Genomic DNA, 25,617 nt, shown 5'->3' with positions numbered 1-25,617 from the left:
CTTTCATATATATTAATGAATTAACTACATGTGAAAGTCAGATTGCTATATTTTAGGCGGCCAGAAGAATGGAGTCACTGATAATACTGATTTTCTGAGCACCGTGTAGCATAGAAATCCTCTTGGTGAGGGATTACGTTCACACAATAGAATTTTAAATATTCTAGAAAGACATCATAGAAGGGTGCTCTTTTTATTCACTTGCGCTAAGAAAGGTTTTTTTTTTTTTACCACCCCCAACTTGTGCCTCTTAAATGCTTCCCCACAGCTGACTGTCTGAACCCACCCTCACCATCACTTCATCCAAGGGCTGTGATTCCCTGTTGCAGCAGGCCTCTTACTCTAAAAACAAAGGGGGGGGGGAGATTTTTTTCACAAAATGGTGAGAAAGGGGGCAGGGGTGTAGGAGAACAACATGTTTGGAACTATAAAATATGACAAGTGTGGCAAAGGAAAGCTTTATTTTTGTGTTTACGTTGTTTATGCAAATGAGAACCACATCTCCAGTGAGAGCCCCCAGTAGTGGTCATACCAATGCAAGGCGAGTTTCTTCTCCAGGCTTAGTTAGATGTGCAGCCAAATGGTTGGAGCCAAAAGACAGAATAACAGACTGTGAATCACAATGTGGTTCTGCTGCGTGGGTATGCCAACAAATGAAGTGCTGGAAGGGAACGGACGTGCAAGGGTGGAGAGGAGTCAACTAGGAAGATGAAGAGGGTTGTCTGTTCAACAGGGCGGTGCACAGGAGCTCTGGCAGGGAGAGGTACCCATGTGAGAGCAGAGTGCACAAGGGGTTGGCTTAAAAATATAGAGGAATTAATATCTAAAACACTGATGGAATGGGCAATAATCAGGAAGGCTCTAATTCTAGAGGTAAACGTTAAAAGAAGCATTCTATTTAAAAGGTGGGAAGGAGGCAATTGACCATTGAGTGGTCAATAGTACAAATAGAAGTTGGCTTGTTTTCAATGAGTTTTCCCATTATGTTTGATCATTAACCCATTTAAAAGTGGGTCATTTTCTGCATCACAGTACAATGACTCTCCAGCTGTCACCAGCCACTTAATGGAAAGCAAGTTTCATTAGGCCAGACATCCAACCAGACAGTTGAGACAGCGTAAATTGAAATACGGAATGAGAAGGGTAATCTGACTTTTAAAGAATAGATTTGTCTATATAGTTTTATTAGTTTAATGACACCACAGTATCCCTCAGAGACATCATCTCTGTAAAGTCCCCAAAAACTTAGAATGCCCCAAGTTTCTTCTTGAAAAACCAACAAAAACAGGTCAGTTTGGTGCCTAGTCCCTATGCCTAATGAAGACCATTATTTGTCTTTTTAATGTGAAGAACAATGATATTTTAGTATGCTTGCACACATAAGTACTTCAAATAGTTATGGATTACTAGCATTTCATCAGCACTAGCCTTAGTTGCCTTTCTTTTTAAAGATATTGCTCAAATGCTCTTTAGTCCTCAAAGCTTCCATCAGTGAATTTCATTCCAATATTGCTAGGTTATCATGACTATGATATGTCTTAGAACTGTTCTTGACCACACATAAGTTGAGATATTGATGGAAATCTGATCGGATCCAGTAACTTCCTCTGCTTATGGGTTGGACTATACCTAATAGATCCGTGCTCCTTAAGACCAGTTCTAAAAAGTGCATCCAGGCTTCTTCTCCACTTCCTTTTGCCCCAAAATTCGTGAGGTGGCATTTGATAGTGTAGTCACCTTTTTCTCAAAATAAGTCAAGACGATGGACTCTGTTGGAGTCGAGCGTACTTTAAAGTGAATCCAAGGTATACTTTGCAAAGGCGATGCTTGACTCTGGCCTTCCAATGCTTGTGGACTTCCAGCTAGTGTAGGTTTGCTTTTCTTAGATCGAGTTCATCTTAGTGGAGGGGAGCTCATTCCTTCAGAAACTACATAATTCAATATTGAAGTACCTAATGACTAGGAACTCATCAAAAAATAGCCTCTGATCCACATACAAGCTTATATGTCACTTACCACCTCGATACTCCCACTTACAAGTGTCTGTAAAGTGACTTTAGTCCCAACCAAGCCATTCAGGCACATTATTTAGACTTCTTGCATTACCAAGGGCCTTTCATTACTATTCCTTGATTAAACCAGAATTCAGATTTTTTATTATGTCACCATTCTTTGAATGTTTTTACTAGATACTGATGAGCTGAAAGGTTCTTGTACACTTTTGTTTTTAACCATTGTTCTCTATTTCATTTTTAGCTCCATATGCCCTACATCAAAGGACTCTAAAACACTGACACTACATGTCGTTGCTGTTTTTCTATCCTCATGTCTAACTCATTCCCAGTTTATGAAATCTCTACTTAGGCAAACTAAGATGAATGTAAAGATCCTTGGGTTTGATTTTGTCATTAGGAAAAAAAAATAGATCTGCAATTTTCAGTGGATATGCATAGGGGTATATCATTAAGTAAGGTACCTGAAATGTGAGATAATACGTTGCTAAATAGACATGCAATTTCCTTGTCAGAAAAACCATATTTTAGTAAAAGATCCAAGATTTTATTTATAATAAAATAGCATGCCGTTGCCCACGCTGAGGAGAGAGAGAGAGGCAATCTCACAGCAAGGAAAACTGTCGGCATTTTTGAGTTCTAATTAAGAAAGGAAGCATGGAGCTGGAGAGATAGCTAAGCCAGGCGGGAGGGTGAGTGGCGCCAGGCCCACGCAGCACATTTCTATGCAAAGAATATGGCAACTGTTGTCTGTCTTGTTCCAATTACCGTGTATCAAATAAAGGGCTTGACTCTGTGGTGAGATGCAGAAGAATGTAAAGAAGGCCTGCTTACCTTTTTCAAAACACAATTACATTTGTCCAAATGTGAACCTGACCTGCAATTCAGTGGGGTTTTCTAATTAAAAAAAAATTAATTTTTTCCCACCAAGTCAGTCCATCTCAGAAGTGCCAAACCCAATGGTGATTCCAAGCCCACAGTCACAAACAGGGCAGGCTTTGCCAACGAAACAGATGCTATCCTTGGAAGTCCTTTCTCCTTCTGTCGGGTAGCATCTGAGCCTTCTTCACTACCAAATGATGGCAGACAAAAGACAATAGTATTTGTAGTTCCATGAATATTAAATCGGGAAGGTACGCACAAGAAAAACGTGCATGGCAACACACACCTGTACTCGAGGCCTGCACGCACATCATAAAAATATGAGGCACACTGGTTTTTCTTATATTTCCCCGTAGGCATACTCATTTGCTTGACTGGCTAGCCAGAGTAGCATCATTACATCATTTTTACCTCCTGTTCTTAGAGACCGTGCCTCTTCAAATCTTATTGGGTGGCGTATAGACAAGGAGTTTGATATTTATTCAGTTAAGTCAGACCCAGGACTGTGTATCCTAAAACACATTACGAGTCATAGCTAATGTCTATGCAAGAGCTTGTGTTCTGTAAGTGGACATATCTTGTCTAATGTCAATTTTGAATGTTCCCTCTATGAGGGATTTAGAAGGATCCTTCTAAAGGTCTACATCCTTCTAAAGGTCTCACTGACCTCTTATACAAAGTTGATAGAGAGAAAAGAAAATGTTTAGTTTCCCCAAATATTTCTACATGTATATATACCAATGCACATGTTGACGTGAGAAAAAAGTACAAGAAGTCTGCTTGCTCATACCCAGAAATTCAGAGAAGCATCTACAAAATAAATGGAATAGTGTGTGTTTAGAATTTTTCATAATATTAAATTTAAGTAATTGAATTTATTAATTTACTAAAATAATTAATTAATTGAATTTAATAAAAATATCAATGACAGCAAATTACTGAGAAATGTATTAAATATCAGATGAAAAAGCTAAGGAATTAAAGTAGTTGTTTCTGGAAAGTGAGAACTCGAAGTTGGGAGACTGACATAGGGAAGAGGTTTTAATATGAAAACACGAATTAAAATAAAATTTGAAACTCAGTTAAAGTTAAGAATAAAAGTAAATACCACCAAATGGAAATAGGTAAATAAATGAATATACAACCGTAAAATGCAAAGCCGTTGAAATGAATGAATTAGATCTAGGTTCTGCATTTGAAGATGTTCCAGATACGTTAACTCAAAAAGCTGTAATTCAGGCCAAGCATATCCTAAGCGGTGAGGCAATGAACAGACCCGATCTGGATTCCCCCACCTAAATGTTGTGAGGGATGACATAAAATACACACACATAAATATAATATTTCAAATGGTCATCCTTTCTATAAAGAGAGAAAAACAAAACAAAACAAAACAAACTGAGGGGTTTAAGGTGTGTGCGATGGTGTGGGGGGACGCAGTGGGTGTTTTGTGTCCTGTCTTTTCTGATAATACTACGTATAGGCAGAGATTCACAGGAAGGGAGGGAGCACGTCATATGAATTTGTGCTGTTATGGAACCGTATATATCAGCAGCATTGTGGACCTTGGGGGAAAAAAGCCTGAGAGAGAGGTTGGGGATATAACGTATTTGACAACTACTATTCTCATGGAATTTCCATTAGTGGGGGAACAGTATATAAAAATAAGAATGATACGAGTATTACTACTAATTCTATTACTAATATGCATACTGTTAATAGGAATAATGGGTAATATCACTCAAATTAACATGTGTCAATAGTTGTGCTTAGAGTATCTTATCTTAGGCTGCCATAACAGAATACCATAGACTGGGTGGCTTGGACGGCAGGAATTTATTCGGTCATGGTTTGGGAGTCTGGAAATCTGAGAACAGGGATCCAGTGTAGTTGGTTCTGCTGAGAGCTCTTTTCCTGCCTTGGGACGGCCACCTTCTTGTGTGTCACTCTCATGGCTTGGGGGTAGGGATGGTGTTGGGTCAGGGAAGAAAAGAGAGAGAGAGAGAGAGAGAGAGAGAGAGAAGGTCTTTCTAGTTTCTCTTCTCATAAGAGCGCTAATCCCATCTATCATGAAAGCCCCACTCTCATGACTTAATTTAAACCTAATATTCTCCTAAAGGTCCCATCTCCAAATACCATCACACTGGGGGTTTAGACTCCAACATATAAGTTTTGAGGGGACTGCAATTCAGTCCATAGCATAGAATTTACATGCATTATCTTAATTTACTAGTTTATATCATCAATAAATTAGTCAACTAAGTTACATCATCAGGTTAGTCAGTCATCCTCATTAGTCAAAATTTAATACAGAATAAGAATTTTCCAAATTCCTTCTTGTGTCTTCTGAGATATAAAAATATATGTGGTGCTGGTGTCTGTGACAAAGCAACAGATGCTATTTCTTTAAGCCGAATTAAAAGACCGTCTACATAGCATTTCAGTTTTATTATTTTCAAATACGTATGATAACAGAAACCATGCTAAGGAGCATAGCTTAGACCTTTGGGATGATCTCACACATATTTCGTACAGACATAGTGAAAATGTTTAAAGTAAAGGTATATATAAAGAATGTATTCAAATATATATATACACACACATATAATTGTTGAACATACTTATAAAGAAAACACATTCTTTATATTAATAATTTAAAAGCTAATTATCTCTGATGATCTGGGCTTTCACTCATTCATTCAATCGTGAATCTATGTATTCATGTTGTGCTGAACCTTAAATCTTACACCGAGGTTATTATTGAACACTGATGTGTGAGAGTTGCCTCAAAATCTAGCATCTTAAAGAAACCAAACATTGATTATTTGACTCAGTTTATGAGACTGAGACATGGAGTTGGAGATGGACATAATGTGAGTGACTGACTCAAGAATTCCCATGAGATTGTAGTCAAACAGTGGGTCTGAGCCCCAGGCTCAACACTGAGTTCTGCTAAGGAGGTTCTGCCTCCAAGCTCAATTACGTGGCTGCCCGCCAGATGCTTCAACTCCTTGTCTGCAGATCCTGGGGCCCCCGCCCATGTGGATCTCTCCCGCAGATCCTGGGGTCCCCTGCCCATGTGGATCTCTCCCGCAGATCCTGGGGCCCCCGCCCATGTGGATCTCTCCCGCAGATCCTGGGGCCCCCGCTGAGTTGTGACTGAGAGAGAAGGAGAGAGAGTACACTCAAGATGAAAGCTTGCATCTATTCATGTCCTGATCTCAGAAGTAGCATACTGTCATTTCTGCCATTTCCACTTGATAAAAGTAAGTCACTAAGTATCTATAGTGACTTAAGGATATTTAAGGATAGAGAAATTAAGCTCCAGCCCTGGGAGGGAAAAGTAGCAAACATTTGCCTTCCAAACCATCTCCAAGAATACTTCATCTTCAACACACTTTTTACTTTAAGTACCAATGATAAATAGCGCGTATTAGTGCATGTACTGTGTTCTGTTTCCATAATTGTTACAATTTATAAAAATAGCTGTACTATTTAAACTGAGGATGATACAGTGGAAAATGCACAGCCTTTATTAGAATAGTTAAGAATACCTGGAATCTGGGGCGCCTGGGTGGCGCAGTCGGTTGAGGGTCCGACTTCAGCCAGGTCACGATCTCGCGGTCCGTGAGTTCGAGCCCCGCGTCAGGCTCTGGGCTGATGGCTCAGAGCCTGGAGCTTATTTCTGATTCTGTGTCTCCCTCTCTCTCTGCCCCTCCCCCATTCATGCTCTGTCTCTCTCTGTCCCAAAAATAAATAAACGTTGAAAAAAAAATTAAAAAAAAAAAAAAAAAGAATACCTGGAATCGAATACCAACTCTTCCACTTGTTAAATGTAACCGTGGACAAATTGCCTATTTTATTTTTTTACTTGTGCGAATCCAAGATAGTAGCGACACTCACGAAAATTGGTATGTTTATATATTTCAAGAAATTAAAGTGGTGACTAACACTTAGAACAAGTTCGATAAATATTAGCTGTTATGACTATTTTTAAAGCTTTTTGAAATTTATGAATCTTCATATTCACATCCTTGAAGTAATTTTACTCTGATGATCAGTAATGAAATAAGCAATAAAGGATTCATACTGAGGGTTTACTGAAACAACAAATCCATATTTGTCCCTTCACAAGTGGCAGTAAAACTGCATTGGTGGGCGATTTTAGCTGACAAGAATGTGGAGATGCACAGTTAGGCAGGAAATGTGCCATATACACCTGGACGCCGTGTGGCTGCCCCTTAATCACACTCCTAATGACCTCCTAGTACCTGGGTATTGGAAGACGTATGCTCTTTTGCCTCCTTAGTGGTGCTTCTCCATCCTAGACTTGGTTGGCAGTTATTTCCTATTAATCTTCTGCCGGCTGTAAATATGAAGATGTAAACATAAAACCCTTCTCTACGGTAGGACTCACTCCTGGGCAGTTTACAAGCTCTTGCTCGATCGGCATCGACTTGGGTCAGGAATTCTACAGCTGCGCTTTGTATTCCCCTTCTAATTAAACATATAATCTTGTGGTCTGCAAGCAATTAAAAAAAAAAAAGAGGGCTATCTAGTTCCTTAGTTTCTGTCCATGTTACGTTATAATTGGAGCTCTCTCTCCAATCTTTGGCTTCCGAGATGTAAAACGCTAAAAGAAGTTTTCAAGTAGAACTAAACTGAATGAACATCCTTTGACAAATTTCCCAGAATCCATATGTTAATGGGACTCAGAATGCTGCTGTCCTCTAATTTGAAAAAGAATCCCGAGGAAGTTCCAGACAAGGTCAGACTCTGCTTGAACCTCAGGCTTCACCTCATCAGAAGCAGACCGTGAGCAGGAAGGGGAAGCAGATACGCCACGTTGCTTATGTGGTCACAGGATTAACAAGTGACAAATGCTGTCATCTTTCTTAATGTACTGCTTGGGAAAAACCTGCCATTTCCACCATTTAGTTTGGGAGTCTACTGCCAATGGGATTAGACAAATAAACAAACAAAACACTGGTTCTAACTCAGAATTGCTTCTGGGCGTAAGACCAGCAAGAGGTCCTATTTCCCACCAGGTACAAATATGAACAAGGGAGACTCTGAGAAACTTAGAGGGGGACCTTCCAAGTGGAGAGTTAGATGCCCGGATGTCCTCCATTGGGAGGTGCTGTGGCTGCTGTAAGAACATACCAGCCACTGCTGGGATATTGAAGCAATGGCCGTGTCTACCCCCAGAGCAGCCCAATGCCACAGGGACCCTGAGAGACCCCACCACTCAACAACCCTTCCACCAGCAAGGGATAAAGCAAAAACAAAACAAAGCAGGGAGAAGATAAAGCCTTTCCTTCCTCCTCCTGCTCTGCCATTTCCCCAGAGGAACCCCTCCAGGCCGACATTTACAAGGAGCCCACAGGCGCAGGAAAAATAAAGTTTGCAAAACCCAGGTCTTGTATCACAAAGTGGGACCAAGAAGGGGGTATTTGGAGCTGAGAAGTGACAAATAACCGGCAAGTCAAGTATGTCCAGAAATGAGACGCTCTACTTGGCAATGATGTACTTTGCTGTCGCATTCTCATCTTTGGCATCTGTGACTGTTAACACTATTTCGTTGTTCCTTATTCCGTTTCATTTTATCAGTGTAGTACTTTATAATCCATTACGCCTTTACTACCCATTTCTTTATATATCAAATTTTATTGAATGGAATACTTAAAAATCCCATGCTCCTGACGCAAAGCCGGCTACACTCCACGGCCATAATCATCAATGACAGAGAGCCACCCCATCACGTTAATAAAATGTAAGGCATTTCCCAGAACAATCAGCCACTTAGGGAACAGATTTTAGAAAGTAGAAAGAGCCTTACTTATCTGCCTGATCCTGTCTTAGATGCTGGGAAGTGGTGGATGAAAAAGGCCAATCAAGTCCATGCCCTCAAGAGCCTCATCCTAGTAAATAAAATAATTTCTGATGGTGTGAAATACTATAAAGAAGTTGAGATAGATAACAAGTTAGAAAGGAGAGGAGTCAGAGAACAAGTAGGTTCATGAGACTTGGAAAGATGTTAAACATCAGGAAAATAGGGGCGCCTGGGTGGCACAGTCGGTTAAGCGTCCGACTTCAGCTCAGGTCACGATCTCGCGGTCCGCGAGTTCGAGCCCCGCGTCGGGCTCTGGGCTGATGGCCCAGAGCCTGAAGCCTGGTTCCGATTCTGTGTCTCCCTCTCTCTCTGCTCCTCCCCCGTTCATGCTCTGTCTCTCTCTGTCTCAAAAATAAATAAACGTTAAAAAAAATTTTTTTTTAAATAAATAAACATCAGGAAAATAAAATTCGGAGGTCAGGCTATGCATAAAAGAAAGAAGTCAAGGGGCGCCTGGGTGGCGCAGTCGGTTAAGCGTCCGACTTCAGCCAGGTCACGATCTCGCGGTCCGTGAGTTCGAGCCCCGCGTCGGGCTCTGGGCTGATGGCTCGGAGCCTGGAGCCTGTTTCTGATTCTGTGTCTCCCTCTCTCTCTGCCCCTCCCCCGTTCATGCTCTGTCTCTCTCTGTCCCAAAAATAAATAAACGTTGGAAAAAAAAAAAAAAAAAAAAAGAAAGAAGTCAAAAAAAAAATTAAACACGGGCGTATTAAGAAAAAAATAATTTTATAAAGACTAATCACATGTACAGCTACAGCCTGGCCCAGAATGATGGCATGAGGAAAAGGGCCTGGTATCCAGAAGCATTTTGTTTAGGCATTTCAACAAAACAAAAGGAAGTCGTGACTTCTGTCCCTCCCACAGCGCTGCTCACCAGATTGTGAACTCCACAAAAGCAGAGAACATGTCTGTTTTTGCTGAGCGACCAACCATAGCCATCATTGGCTGAGGGTCAGCATTCAGTAAATATGTTCTGAATGACTGAATAAGTAAATGAATCATGGATACGCAAGTATATGCATGTATATATGTCAACATCTCTCTGGAAGACGTGTGAATGTTTCATGAAGAACATTTATTTAAGATAATGGCCCTGTTTCATATTGTTAAAAGGGACACAAAACTGACTCTTGCATCTTTAATTTATTATATTAGGGACTCTTCCCCCCCAACCCCCAAGAGAAAAAAGAATGGATCGCTCTGAGAACTCTTTTCGAATATAATTCCTAATTTTTATTTATTTGTTTTCATATAACTAAGTTTAAAAGTTTAGTTAGCTAGAACTGTAACACATTTAAAGAATTTCAAGGATCATTGTTTTCAAAATGCAACATATGCCATTTTCATAAGTTTAAGAGTACCATACTGATAATTGACTAAGATTGACTTCTGTCTCTATTAATCAGACACTAAATATATTTTTATCTCCCCTCTGCTCTCTGCCCCCATCCAAGAGAGGGCCCATTAACTACCATAACTGAGAATTTAAAACAAAGCCATAACTAATGTTTAAAATGCTGCATGTTACCATTAAATTAGAATTGCTACAGAGACAGAAAGAGAGGAAACATGGCAATTATTGTAAAATACGTGGGTGATATACACTTCAAAAAGAACATTGGTCAGGATTTGGGGTATATCATTTTAAGCAGAGTTTCCACTTGGCTGGTTTCCTTTTAACCCCTTAATTTTCTGCATCTCTTGAGACACACAGGGAAAGGATGATGGCTGCTGTGTTTTGGGGGGTTGTTGCCTTAAGGGTTGAGCTCTGATGCCTTGAAATAAATTTTCATACCAGCACCTGCAATTGATTTGCACCAGTTAAAATATTAATAGAATGCAAATTAAAGCATTCATAAAGTTCTCTAGGACACTATTTGATAACTTTGCTAGATGTTTTAATTAAACACTATTAATTATGATTTGTATTGAGTTATAGAAAACATGAAGTCCAGTCTTTTAGGGACAGATAAGTGTATAGTTTACTCTGAAAATCAGCTCTACTCTACTCATTTTTTAAAATGTATTACAATAAAACATTGAAATTCTAATAAATCTAGAAGATTTTTAGGGCAACAGTGCATCTATCTTTAAAATTCAAAGAGGTATATATATTTTAATTATTAACCAAATGAAGTTATTCATTCTTGTCCTATACATTTTCTGGGCAACTATTACATAGTTTAGTCATTGACTAAATGTTGGGCAACAAAAGCACATGCTGTGGGATAGCTCACAGCCTAGAAGGAAAGATAACTTTACAGAGAGTAGGTACATATCTTTAGCCTACACACATGCACACATACGCATACACAATGACAATGCAGAAGTGAGGGGTTCTCAAAGGACAAGTTTGGAGACAATATAGTTTGTGGTTTAACATGTCTACACTGGCATGACAGAAAAAACATGGCTGCATTTTAGAATTCATTCACATCACATGAGAAACCATTCAGTGGCTAACGGAGCACCAAGACCACAATTCTGAATGCATATTTGTTTGATGACTGAACGAAACCAACAATGACCTCAACAAAAAACGGGTTGAACCTATTGTCCCTGTGTGTGCTTGACTCTGCTTGCTTTTCATGGACAATTTGGGAGTTGGTCGGGTTCCTGTGTTGATAGGGAACACTTCCACAGACTAAAACGTTGATCTTTCCCATGGCGATCTGAGAAACCTTATCCAAGAGTTGTAAGGGTAGAACATTCCTTGAAAAGCATACGGAGTTCAAGCCATTTGGCAAAAAATGAGGAGTTGGTTATACAATAATTCTGGAGAATTTAAATACTTTAAACCACAAAACTGTCTTATGAGTTTAACAGGATTATCTTTGGTGATCTGCCAGTTCCAGGACATGATTATGGTGAGGGAAGTGTGTAAGCCGGGGGTGATACAAAAATGACCGCCAATCAGCCTGTATAAGCTGAATCCATGCACTATTTTTGATTGTGCAGACATACAGACAGTAACTGAAACCTTCTCAGCAGGAAGAAGCTTTCCAAAGGTCAAATAATCCAATCATATACATGGCTGGAAACATTTACCTGAAACATAATTCTCATTCAAAGAGTATGTACTTCTTTAAGTGCAAAGTGTTCTTAACTATTTGGATTACTGTAGAGCTTTTTGGTTTATTCTAGTTTCAGGTATTTAGTCTGTTAATCACACTTTCCATCCTTCTTTCAGGCTACAAAGGCTACAAAGATCTTTTTGAAGCTAAGTACCAAAAATACTTAGTGAAGATCTCCACAAAAGATCTCCACAAAAGTAAATAATGAAGAGGAAGAGTTATATCAAATCAGTCCATAGGACATCTGTGGAAGTGTGTGTGTGTGTGTGTGTGTGTGTGTGTGTGGAGTGGTTTTTGAAGAGAAACCCACACAAGTATCTGAGAAGTACAACACACAATTAATGAAGTCCACCCACAGTCAGGCTGAGAAATTCACAAGGCATTTTTATGGTTAGTTGTATATGAAAACTTGAATTTGATCAAAGTGTGAAATACAGTCCATGTGACTATTATTTTCTTAAACAATTAAACTTAGCACCTTCTTTTATTTCCTCAAAAAAAAAAAGCTGTAGAAATTAAATGTGTTATTTAGGAGGCAACTAACTGAGCTTTCTAACTTGTGCCTTAGTAAAGGCAACACTTCAGTGTGCTTTTAACCTTTTTCAAAGTGTTCATGTGACACACATCTGACTCTAAAAGCATCTGCATTTTGACTCTAAAAGGACATCCTAATGTCACAGTGGTGGGTGAATAGGAATATCCTCCAAATTTTTTCAGTCATTAAAATGAAATAAACTTTTAGGTTATCCTAAAAATGAATGTAAACAATACCAAATGTGGTTAAAAGTGATCTTTTGGGACGGTGAAGCATACGAAAGATTTTATGATAGTACAGACAAGAAATCACCCTACAATTGGCTTATGCTGATATTGGCATCATTTTTTTTTTCCTTTCCAATCCAACATATAGATTTTCCTAGTTGCCTACACTCATGATTATAATCATTTGAAAACTCAAGATTAACTGTCCTGTTTGCCACTGAATGTGTGTGGTCTATTTTTTACTAACTAATATGCCTGCTACATAATATTGAAGAGATAAATATTCACAGAGCTCATTCCTTGGCAAAAAAAAAATTATTAAATCAACAGCTTTTGCAAGCACAGGATTTTTTTAAAGCATAGCTGCACTTACAAGACTTTAAGGCTAATTAAATTTTCTTCTCTTATTGAGTTTGATTAAGTGCTATCTCTAGTCATTCAGCAAAAATCTAGTGAATACCTATTCTTCACGAAGGGCTGTGGCCTCAAGCAGGCCAGCAAATAGCATTCCCCCTCCTTCGTTCCAAACAAATTAAGAAATAAAAAAGTGCATCACGTCATGGCGAAGACATCAGCTCTATAACTTATAAAGGCTCTGTTGGAGATTGGGGTTTAGTGGGATGGCAGAAAGGCCGCCAACAGAACGCTCACATGAGGAGCTTACCCACTAAGTGGCAGAGGAGGACCCACCCCCACAGAGGTGGAATGTCCAAGTCCTGGGAACCCCTTGCTCCCCAGAGGAAAATGATGCAAGCATTTCTTGGAGAATTCCTGTTTGGTCTATTCCTCCAATGGCCACTGCATAAAGGAGGAAAATGCGGGCAGATTTTATACTGGAGCTCCCGCCAGGACTGGGGACAAAATCTCCCCTCTAACACTAGGTTTCATGCAACAAAGGTGAGTAAGGATCTTAGCCTTTGTGCTAGAAGCTCGGAGCCTGCACGGAATGTGGACTGAAAGAAAGGAGACCACTACTGCTGGGGAGAGCGGGCTGGAGTCGCCTGGGCCACTGGTATTGCAATAGTGTATTGCCCGGATCTACCTTTAGTCAGAAAGATGAGGGAACCTGACTAGAGAGAGAATATTTTAGGTCAAAGACTATTCTCAAGTAATCACAATACATGTTAAGTTAAGTCTCGACGCATGAAGACACTACCCTTTATCATAAACGCCCTCCTATTCCTTCGGTCTGAATGGGACACCATGCAATATATTTGTAAGATTAATAGTCGACACTTATTGAATGCTATGTGCTAAGCATTTTGCCTAAGTAATATACATGATCTCATTTACCCTTCCCAACAACTCCCTGATTACACTGAGGTTTATATAGGCTAATTAGCTCGCATGAGATTACACAGATATTAAATGTTAAACATCAGAAAAAAAAAAAAAAAACCTTTATCACCAAGAGGATGAACATAAAAATATTTCACAAAGCCCTGGAGACCAAACACGATTAAACCTCTGCCTACATTTTTAGCTTTGCCTCTCTGTGGTCCCGTCTCTCTGGCTTTCTTTCAGTCATTCAAACGTGCGTGATCTTTCCCATAAGTGCTGATGCAGGCAAGCCGGGTTCGAGAACCCACAGGGCATCCCGAAGGACCAGCTTCACCTGACAGAAATCAAATGGGAGCCAGGAGGAAATAAGAGGGGAGTTTACTGAGTCAGGTAAGTGCCAGACTACAGCAGATAGGGTGTCTGGGAGACTTGGAAAAGGAGAAGTAAGCCGCTTCCTCATTGCTTGGGGTCAGAGGTTTATGTTGAAAGGAGTTCAGTGTATGTGTTCCTTCAGGCATCCAGGGTAGGCTCTGATCAAAGGTAAGTGTCAGGTGAACAAGAGATGTTATTCCAGAAATCACTGAAGGTAAGGGTATCGGCACCAGCGTTGACAGAGATTTGCTCTTAGATGTTATCAGGTGTATGGGGACCAAGGATGTTTTCCCACCAGAGAATGATTAACTTTCTTGTCTCCCCCTTGGAGTAGGAACATAGCTTCTTTAGTTTACTCAGATGCAAGGTGAAATACAGAACATGAGGAAATGGGACCGGCGGAGACACAGCCAAGATGGAGCGTTTCCAAAATGGACTCCCTTCAGTTCCCCTACGTCAATGCCTTGAAGGTATGTGCTGAAAGGAAAATATCTGCAGTTATTTATGCGTTACTTAAAATAAAAGTTCTTTTTTAATTTTTTTGATAGATTTAGGGGTGCCTGGGTAGCTCAGTTGGTTAAGTGCCAGATCTCAGGTTGTGATCTCGTGGTGGTGAGATTGAGCCCCACCTCGGTCTCTGTGCTGACAGCATGGATAGAGCTTGTTTGGGATTCTCTCTCTCTCCCCCTCTTTCTGTCCCTCCCCTGCTCACCCTCTCTCTCGCTCAAAAAGAACAAAATTTAAATTTTTTTATTTAATTTTATACCTTCAATTTAAATGTATATCTTCAAAATAAAAATCTAGAACACTATTTTATCTTAAAAATCATCAAGTATTTATGAACAACACAATTCTTTTCTAAAATGAAGTCAGATTTCTCATATTTTTCAAAAATAAAAATATTCTCAGTTTAACCTAAAAAATTTAAAAAATAAACATATTCTTAGTTTAATTTTAATTTGGCACATGACATATGTAATCTCCATTTTCCAACAAGGTAATCTCTAATTATAATATTATAGGCTGTCGTATGGAGCAGTCATGTATTTAGTATTGTGATCCTATGGTTAAGACATATATTTCTCAGAGTTTACTCAAGAAAATCTTCATATAAACAAATTCAGAAGTGAGCCTGTGCCTAACAGTTGGACCAAACCTGAGGACTCTTTATTCTTTTTTTTTTTAATTTCATACCCTTTATTTTCCACAAATATTACTAGTAAATATTATATTTGAATCACTGTGTTACATTCTAGGATTACAAAATGATAAATGAAGAAAAAAACATGAAAGCATCCAGACAGTAAGAAACAGAAGTTCAGAGAAAGGACTAAGGCCATTAGGAAAAGGTAAGTGAAAAAGGCAGGATATACCCTGGATTTTGAGTAATCAACAGAGAAGGCAAAGCAAAAGAGGAAAGTCATCCTGGGCAAGTTAAAATTCAGAGACAGGAGTTTAAATCATCCACTTCTGTGAGAGCAGACGGATGGATGAAATCCTTCCCTGAAGGCTGTATGAGACATTGATGTTTCAGGAGGACAAGGCAGTGACATTTTCCAAAGACTCCTGCAATCAACACGACATTTCTTAGAACCAGAGCTGATGGAACGCTAGCTCCGTTGATCTCTTTTCCAATATGTAGCGTCTTTTTGCCATTTAGGAATCTATTTTCAGTCTTTTCTGCCTCTTCTTAGAGAATGATATGCGAGGTTTCTCCTCAATACAGGAGGGGTTTGGGGGGTGTGGGGGACTAGGGCAGGAGTGGACAGAAACAGAAACCAGCCTGCATTTCCTGTACTCCAGACACTATCAGATTTCCTGGACTATGAAACTACTTTGAAAAAGAAATTCTCAGTCTGAGAAATAAGTTCCTGGGCGCAGAATATCACCCTCTTCAGTTTACCCTCATCAGAACTGCCAGAATCAGTGTTCTTTTCTGTTCTTTTCTTTTCTTTTTTTTCTCTTCTCTACTTTTTTTAATGTTTATTTATTCTTGAAAGACAGAGAGACAGTGCCTGAGCTGGGGAGGGGCAGAGAGAGAAGGAGACACAGCATCCAAAGCAGGCTCCAGGCTCTGAGCCATCAGCACAGAGCCCGATGCGGGGCTCGAACTCACAGACTGTGAGATCGTGACCTGAGCCGAAGTTGGAGGCTCCACCAACTGAGCCGCCCAGGTGCTCCCAGAATCGGCTTTCTGAAACCCAAACCTGATCGAGTAACTGCCCAACTCAGAATCCTTCCACCCCTTTCCAGTTTTCACAGCCTAAATTCCCATCTTTAATATGGCAGCAGCATTTGAAAGGTGTGAGAGGACGCTTGCCGCCGTCTTCCAACCATGTGCCCAGTGTGGGGAGCAGGGCTGGCATGCACCGTGCTCTTGGAGAACACAGCTGAGGGGACAACGGCCCTGCCAGCTTCCAGCCTTGCCTCCCATTGCCTGTGCCCCTCCTGTGCTGCGTCCCTCACCCCCCTGCTGCTCCTCACCTGCTCGAGTCTCTCCTGCCTTTCTGGCCTCTCTCTTCCTCTGACCCTCCTGTTTTCCATCTTTATCCTCTAACCTACCCTCTGCATCAGTGGTCTCACACTTGGCTAACTGGACCCACATTTCAAAACTCCTGGAAGGTGGTTTACTCCGTGAAGTTTCCTTTGATCTCTACATGTAGTAAGATGTCCCATAGCCATTTCTACAAACTTTCCTCACTGCTCTTACTGTACTTGGACGTAGCATTGTCTCCCACAAAGGCCGTTAACAGCCTTCAAAGCAGGGAACGTCTTACTCATCTTTGTATTCCCCGCGACTAGCAAGATTCTCGGCATTAAACTACTTTTTTTTACATAAAAGCTTTTAGAAATTGTTAGTAAACACAACTAAAGAACAATCTTTTCAGAACTCTCCCTGTTGTTTCTGATGGCCAAAGTCCTTTTTCAATCCTCTTCTACGATGATAATTTGACACGAAAACTTCATTTTCTTATTATGTAACAACTACCGTCATTAATAACAGTTACTGTTCGTTTTTTAATGGCGCTTTATAGCTGGTTCACTCCATTGACTTGCCTCTTTTTTTACATTTTTTAAGGAGAAAAACCGTTCAGGTGTCACAGAATGAACACAAACCTGAGAGTTTTCTGCTCTGGGTGCCCCTTCCAATAGCTGTGACAATGGACTTCCTTGGGCCTCAGTTTCTCCAACTACAAATCAAAGACATGGACAGACGGTATCTAAATCTAATACTCTAGTCTGAAAATTAAAGGAGAGTACATTATAAATATTTTATAGAGGCTATTTGTGATTATGAACTCATGCATAATTTCCTAGAGCTTTTTTACTGAATATTCTAGGACTATAAAAGTATTCTGGAGAAATGTGCCAAAGCCGCTGGAAAAAATCCAATTATTAGTTTAGCGTCAATTTTTCTCCCTCCATTTCTACATTACATTATTCTCATCCAGTGAAGCATTTTGTTGACACAGAAAACACAAATACATTGTGATTATTAAGTTAACTTTCATTAATAGAGTACTTACGTTAATAGCATTTCCAAGTAATTTTTCTTGTCTACAAACAAAATGCCTTATTTTTTCCCCCAATGATTGCACCTTTTTGATGATAACTTGAGGCTTGCCTACTCTATATGCTAGTGTCAAACACAAAACCAGCTTTGGGTATGCGTGAACGATTTCACTGCATGTTCTAAATATCTTCTGAAAATGGCACTTTTTTTTTTATTATGAGCAGCAGAATTATGCCTCACCATGTGGCCTTATTTGAGATTATATTATTAAATGTGGCATGAGAGCTGAAATACGAAGTGAAACTTGTATGATTTCTAACTGCCTTTCCAATAAAAGCAGCAGGGTGCTATTAAGAAATCCCATTTTGAAAGTATATATTTGCAGAAGAAATAAGGCTTCAGTTCTCATTCTCTATAGGCAACTCTACATAGGCAAGCTGCAAGGTTTCTTCCATGTCATTACCATTGGTTTTTTCTTCCGATTTATAGAATTTCACTATCTCCTAGGGACGCACCATGCTCTAAATAGCTCTGCTTCATTAGAAACTCTTTCTTTGGACTCTTCTTCTCAAGATTAGAAACAGCCCTTTTTTATAATTCTGTGAATGGTACCGTTTGAAACATACAATGTTCTTGTTTTTGTTTCTTCTTCTGGAAGCCTATACCTTCCACTATAGCGTTTTTGAAATAACATTACAGCTTTCTAATATATTTGTGACTATTTGAGTTTTAAATGGGGATAAACATTGGATTAAATATTAACTTGCGCCTGAATGTCCTATGGAATCGTGGACGCACACTGACCACAAATTTGTCATTACTATTCAGTGTAGCACATGCACTTTGTGTCATAAAGTATACCAGTTAGACTTTAGGATTTTCGAAGGATCTTATTTACTCTGTAGCATTCATAGCTCTTCTCTTTAGAAAGCTTAAGGAGTCGTGGCAGATAACAAAATGCCTACTTTTCAGGGAGGAAGGCAGAGTTGATTTGAAATAAAATAGAACTCCCTGATGCTGATTTGCTTTGTGAAAGATGCAGTTGGATTCAAATATCTCTAATGAGCAGCTATGTTGTCTCTGCTTATTTCAAGCTAATATCATATTTTTTGTTGTTTTCTTAACTGTGATTTTCTATAAAGATAAAAACATATAGATATTAAAAGAGCAGAGATCTGTGTAGTCATCACCCAGATTTAATTAGTACAATTGGTATTATATTAGTATTTCCATCTATTACAAAGAAGCTTTATACATACACCGCAGAAAATCTATTCCCACCCCCATCACATTCCCTCCTATCTGTTGCCAGAGATGCTGAGTGAATGTGTGTCTCTCCTTTTATGGTTTTATTTATTTTTTTAATCTTCATTTATTTTTGAGAGAGAGACAGACAGAGTGTGATCAGGGGAAGTGCAGAGAGAGAAGGAGACACAGAATCCAAAGCAGGCTCCAGGCTCTGAGCTGTCAGCACAGAGCCCAAGGCGGGGCTCGAACTCATGGACCGTGAGATCGTGACCTGAGCTGAAGTCAGACGCTCAACCGACTGAGCCACCCAGACACCCCAGCCATTTATGGTTTTATATATAACATATATATAATATGTATTGTCACTATAAACATATTGTCACTAATACAGGAGGAACATAACACTGTCAGATCACTTTGCAACATCCTTTTATTCACTTAAAATTATGTATTTTGGGGTGCCTGCGTGGCTCAGTCGCTTGAACACCTGATTCTTTTCAGCTCGGGTCAGGTTCAGATCTCATGGTTGGTGAGATCGAGCCCTGTGTCGAGCTCTGCACTGACAATGCAGAGCCTGCTTGGGATTCTCTCTCCCTCTCTCTTTCTGCCCTTCCCTCAGTCTCTTTCTCTCTCTCTCTCTCTCTCAAAATAAATACACATAAAAATATGTATTTGAAGTTTACTGATTTTAATAAATATACCCTTTACTCATTTTTGATCCATTGTGTGACCATACTCAATTTATTTACTCATTCTTCAGTAATGAATGTTTGCATTGCTTCCAGAATTTTACTACTAAAAATAATACTGACTGGAGGTTTTTATGTGGCTCTCCTAAAATGGGTAAACATGATTTCCTCTAGTGTGTATTTTCTCCATTTGAGGAACTCCGGGGTCAGTGGGTCATTACTTTCTGCTTCTAAAGCTTATAAATGTGTGTGATAAACAAAAAGGGGCATGCACAGTTTTGCCTTAACAACATATCGTCTTCTGCGTCAGTGTCGAATCAATCAATAAATGAATACTTAATTTTGAATAACTTACTAGTAGGGAGATAGTAAACTTTTCTGAGGCGAATTGTAAAGCATTCCTCTCTGTGGTTGCAATTAAGGTTATTTCTTTTTGAATAATGTCCTTTCGTCTTGCTTCATAAATGAATAAAAAAGAGTGAGGTTTTGAAGCGTCATGGACCTAGCCTGCACTCCAGCTAATGAAAATGTGTTCACTGCTTTGAAAGGTTTTTTTTAACGTTTATTTATTTTTGAGAGAGACAGAGACAGAACATGAGTGGGGGAGGGGCAGAGAGAGAAAGAGACACAGAATCCGAAGCAGGCTCCAGGCTCTGAGCTGTCAGCACAGAGCCCGACGTAGGGCTTGAACTCACTAACCACGAGATCATGACCTGAGCCGAAGTCGGACGCCCAACCGACTGAGCCACCCAGGCGCCCCTCTTCACTGCTTTTTAGAACCACATAGTTCCTAATGCCTCTTCCTAACACATGACTCTTACAAGCAGTTGCCTCACTGTACTTGCATGTGTAGAGGATAAAAAACACGCAGAGGGGAGGAAAAGGACATAGCTTTTTCTAAGGTTAGCATCCTCCCTAACGAGAAACTGTTCAGGACGTTCAGCCTGGACACCAGAAAGGTGGATACCTGAGGAGCTCCTGGGTGGCTCAGTCGATTAAGCATCAGACTGTTGATTTCATTTCAGGTCATGATCTCACCGTTTGGGAGGTTTGTGAGTTCGAGCCCCGCATCAGGCTCTATGCTGACAGTGTGGAGCCAGCTTGGGATTCTCTCTCTCTCTCTCTCTCTCTCAAAATAAATTAATAAACTTAAAAAAAAAAATAAAATTGGTTACCTGAGAGCAAGTACTATCTCTTAGTTTTCTATCAATAAATACTATCCTGATAAACAATACCAGAACAGTGTCTATTAACAGGCAGTTATTCATTTACCCATTCCATTGGTGCATATTGCTTATATTCATATTTAAAAACAAAAGGGCAGCCATTCGTGATGATAACTTTATGTGTCAACTTAGCTAGGCCATGGGGCCAGCTGTCTGGTCAAACATATTCTTAATGTTGTTGTGAAGGTATTTTTTAGATGCGATTAACATTTAAGTCCCTAGATTTTGAGCAGAGCCAGCTACCCTCCAAAATGTGGATGGCCTCATCCAATCAGTTAAAGGACTTTGGAGCAAATGTAGGTTCCTGGACCAGAAGCCATTCTGTCACTCTAGAGTAGCATAGAAACCCTGCCTCAAATTTTCCAGTTTCCAGTCCAGAAATTTCTGACTCACGACTGTGACATCAACTCTTCTCTGAATTTCCAGCCTGTCTACCTGCTTGCTCTACAGAGATTGGACTTGACGACCGCCCCCCACCAACATGTGAGATAATGCCTTAAAATAAATCTCTCTCTCCCTCTTTATCTCTCTTTTCTCTCTGTCTATCATTTCCTTTTCACCTCTGAGTTCTACTCTATTTCCATACTGTATTCATATTTTTCTTTGCACACTTTTGCATAATAAATCCCTCTCTCTCTCTCTCTTTTCTCTCTATAGTTTCCTTTTCACATCTAAGTTTTCCTCTATTTCCATACTATATTTATATTTATATTTGTATTTGTATTTATATTTACATGCTTTTGCATAGTTATATATCTGTTGTGAAAACCCATCTGGTAGTTCCAACATCTGGGTCGTCTCATGGGTGGTCATCTCCATCGATTGCCTGTTCTCTTATGAATCATCGATTCCTAGTCCTCACATAACTAGTGATTTTGGATGATGCGATGCCTCATTTTGTATGGCAGTTTGGGTTCAAGGTAAAACACTATTTCTGGATGTGACTCTGAAGGTGTTTAGCTTTGGGATTAGCATTGAGTCAATCATCTGGGTAAAGAAGGTCTACCCTCACCTATGTGGGTAGGCATCATCCAGCCAGTGGAAGGCCCAAATAGAACAGAAAGGAAGAAAGGGGATGCATTCTTTATCTTTTTTCTTGAGCTGGGACATTCATTTCCTCCCACCCTTGGGCATTGGAGCTCCTGGTTCTCAAGCCACTGGACTAGGATCTTACTTCCACCAGTGGACCCCTTCTCGTGCCTTCCGTCTTGAACTGGGAGTTACACTCAGCTCACCTGGTTCTCGGGCCCTTTGGGATGCAGCCTGAATTACACCACTGGTTTTCCCAGTTCTCCTGTTTGCAAATGGCCCCGTCATAGAACTTCTCGGCCTCCATAACTGACTGAGTCAATGTCCATAATAAATGTCCCCTTTTTTATCTATACATGTCCTATGGGTTTGTATCTCTGGAGAACACTAATACAGATTGTACCACTGACATTATGAATCATATATTAAAGAGACGCAAGACAGGGACCTTTCTTCTAAAGGAAATATTTTTCAGACCATTTTAAAAATATTAGCCTGCAGTTAACTTTTAAAATTTTCTTTGATTTTATGAAAATGTCCATTATCTTCAATGTTAAAATTCTTGACATTTTGATATATCTAGATTTCTTGCATTGATTTTTTTTATGCAGGAAAATATGATTTGTCTTGATTGCTGGAGTTATCAACCCTCCCTGAAAGTTTGTGCCAACATGCGTATTTATTTGCCTCTCCATTAGTCTCATGGGTTCTCCGGAAGAAAGAGGCGCCTGTCTCCAGCCTGTGCTGTCGCCGTGTGCCGCTGTGGCCGCACATTAATGTCCTGCGCAATTGGTCCTGTTGATGCTAAATGACCTCAATATCATGACCCCAGAGGATGAATGTTCCAAATATGGGCTGCATCTCTGTCGGCTTATTATTTCTGCAGCTGCCACTTCCTCTGCTTCTATTATAGGCACAGACACACATAAAAATAAAGTCATAAAGATGCTATCGCTTTTCTCCATACACTAAGAAACAGCTAGATAGCTCATACATTCTGGTACTCGAGGTACCTGAATTATCGGATTTCTCTCCTTGCCAGTGAACACACTTTGCACTCTTCTTATCCTTATAGAAAAGAACTAATCCCTCCATTCTCATTTCTTTCCTCCAAATAACAAATTTAAAAGGTGGGAAGTCGTATTTTTCATTGACATCATGAAAACGTTCTACTCTAAATACATAGGCATATTTTCTATGTTCTCAACAAAGAAACCAATAAGCCATAAGGTTATTTACAGTCATATTTTTTTTATTTAAAAATCTTAATTCTTTAGAAAGTATTAAGCTGAGAGACTTTCTCCAAATGAGAGTGAGAGAAACTATATTCTGTCTGTCTCCCTCCCCCGGCCAAAATTACAACTTCATCATTTTTTCCGGGAATGGTGATGTTTTATTTACAAAGAGAGAATTGCTTTTTAAATGGATTTAGTGGAAATTCTTTTTTTTGTAATCTTAGGGAGATATAATTAATTATAACATCGTGCAGGTGTCAAGTGTACCACATAGTGATTCTAGTCAAGATTGCTATATGCAAACCTCAAAGTTGCCAAGAGACTAGGTCTTGATCGTTCCTACCACAACAAAGAAATGATAATCATGTGACATGACAGAGGTGTTAGCTAATGTTAAGGTGGTGATCCTATTGCAATATATAAATACGTTGAGTCAGGGGCACCTGGGCGGGTCAGTCGGTTAAATGTCCGACTTCGGCCTAGGTCACGATCTCATGGTTTGTGAATCCGAGCCCTGCTTTAGGTTCTGTACTGACAGCTCAGAGCCTGGAACCTACTTGGGATTCTGTGTCTCCGTCTCTCTCTGCTCCTTCCCCTCTCTCTCTCTCCCTCTCTCAAAGATAAGTAAACATTAAAAAATTTTTTAAATTAAATATACTGAGTCAACATCTAGTCCTCATTTTTAATTAAACCTTAAAAAGAATGCCCAAATGTTCACTTCTCTAACATTAGTTGCAAGACCACAGCACGAGCTCATTCCAGCTATTCCACTATTTGCTACTTTTCCCACCTCTATAATTTCCACTCTTTCCAATTTTACACGCATGGAATTGGCAGTCAAATTGTGAAAAAGTATTTTTGTCTACTTACTCATTAACACATTAATTATTTTGCTCATAAATTCATTGCTTAATCTATGATTTCGGTACTCCCAGACCAGTTCTTGCACCTTCTTTTTAAATTATTTCTTCCCTGCTACAAGGACCGTGCTATTCGGCAGCTGGTAGACCACCAAAAGGGATTGCTTCCCAGGTATTTATTATACGTGACATAGGAAGAATGACATTTCTGGACCTCTAATTCCATGGATAAAACTTGGGAATAATAGAATTCTCTTTTACCTTGCTGTGGAAAATGAAATAAGATAATGACATAAGTAATAACACAAGATACACAACAAAAGCTCATTTTCTTCTGACTATACGTAACTTCATTCTATTTGAAATTTTGCCATTGTTGCTTACCGACCTACGTGATTCTGCCTCTGTCATTATTTGTATTTCAGGAGAATATTTAGATTCATAAATTTCTCTTTTTAAACGTGCAGGTAAGTTGTTGTATAACATAGACTAATTTTTGACCTTCATAATGTAGCCAGGTTAATTACTAGTTAATGAAAACCATTTATTTTGCCTATAATAAGCTGCTCAGCAGGAATTTTCCACCTAATTAATAGTGACATGTTATATGAACCACATCTGGCATTTTGCACCTATTTCGAGGCAATTTCGAAGACTAATAATCTACAATACATTCGAATATGTCTTTGCCAGTCATGATAACAACTCACGGCGAAGAATATTTCATAAACAAACACTGCACAGTGATCATTCGAAGTGATTTCAGTTTCCTCATAGACAGTAAAAATAAGTTGAAGAATGCTTCTTTGTCTCAAGAGTAGATATGAAAGTCCTTGGTTAAAAATTAAACCATGTTCTAGCCCTCAGTGGTACCCCTCTCGATATTGTAAATATTACTATTTAATTACTAATCTAATTACTTTCCAAATGAACATATAAAATATGTATTAAGTGGAACAAAACCCATCTAGGCCACTTCTGCAGAATTAGATCGTCATCAAATATATGTCTGGTTATGATTGTTAAAGGGGTCAAATTGAAGGAGTTTACATACAAAATAATTTCAAACCCTAATGGATTAATACTTTGATGAATTCTAAAACTGTGCATCACAGAGCACTCATCCTTTACACGGGACTATGTACGTTAGGGAAGTCAGATAAAACATGTTAACTATGGAAACATTTCAACCTTTAATTACAGGAACACACAGCTTTGCATCTTCCCTTTGTTATAAATTTCACCAGTCACTAGAGTTAACACGTAAAATATTTTAAACAGTCTGAACGGCCTGACAACCAGTAATCTTCAGTGCAATTTGTCTACTCGTATTCATTCTGCCTTCATAATCTCAGGTCAGCCAACCTTTGATGAGGCAAATAAAGAGGCAAAATGTTGGGATTCTGGCATGCCAACAAATGGACCCTATCACTGGAATAAGAGAAATTTCAGGTAGTCTCATTCATGCTCCTATAGATTATTAAAATTTCTTGAAAACGTCAGTGCTCCATTCTCCAGACTATATCTCCCAGATCTGCTAATC

The sequence above is a fragment of the Lynx rufus genome, unplaced genomic scaffold (genome assembly GCF_022079265.1).
Source record: "Lynx rufus isolate CCGP_SWC_20201006 ecotype Redwood Valley unplaced genomic scaffold, mLynRuf1.p SCAF_20, whole genome shotgun sequence".
Classification (NCBI taxonomy): domain Eukaryota; kingdom Metazoa; phylum Chordata; class Mammalia; order Carnivora; family Felidae; genus Lynx; species Lynx rufus.
The sequence above is the reverse complement of the archived record's forward strand: the minus strand, read 5'-3'. Positions refer to the sequence as shown.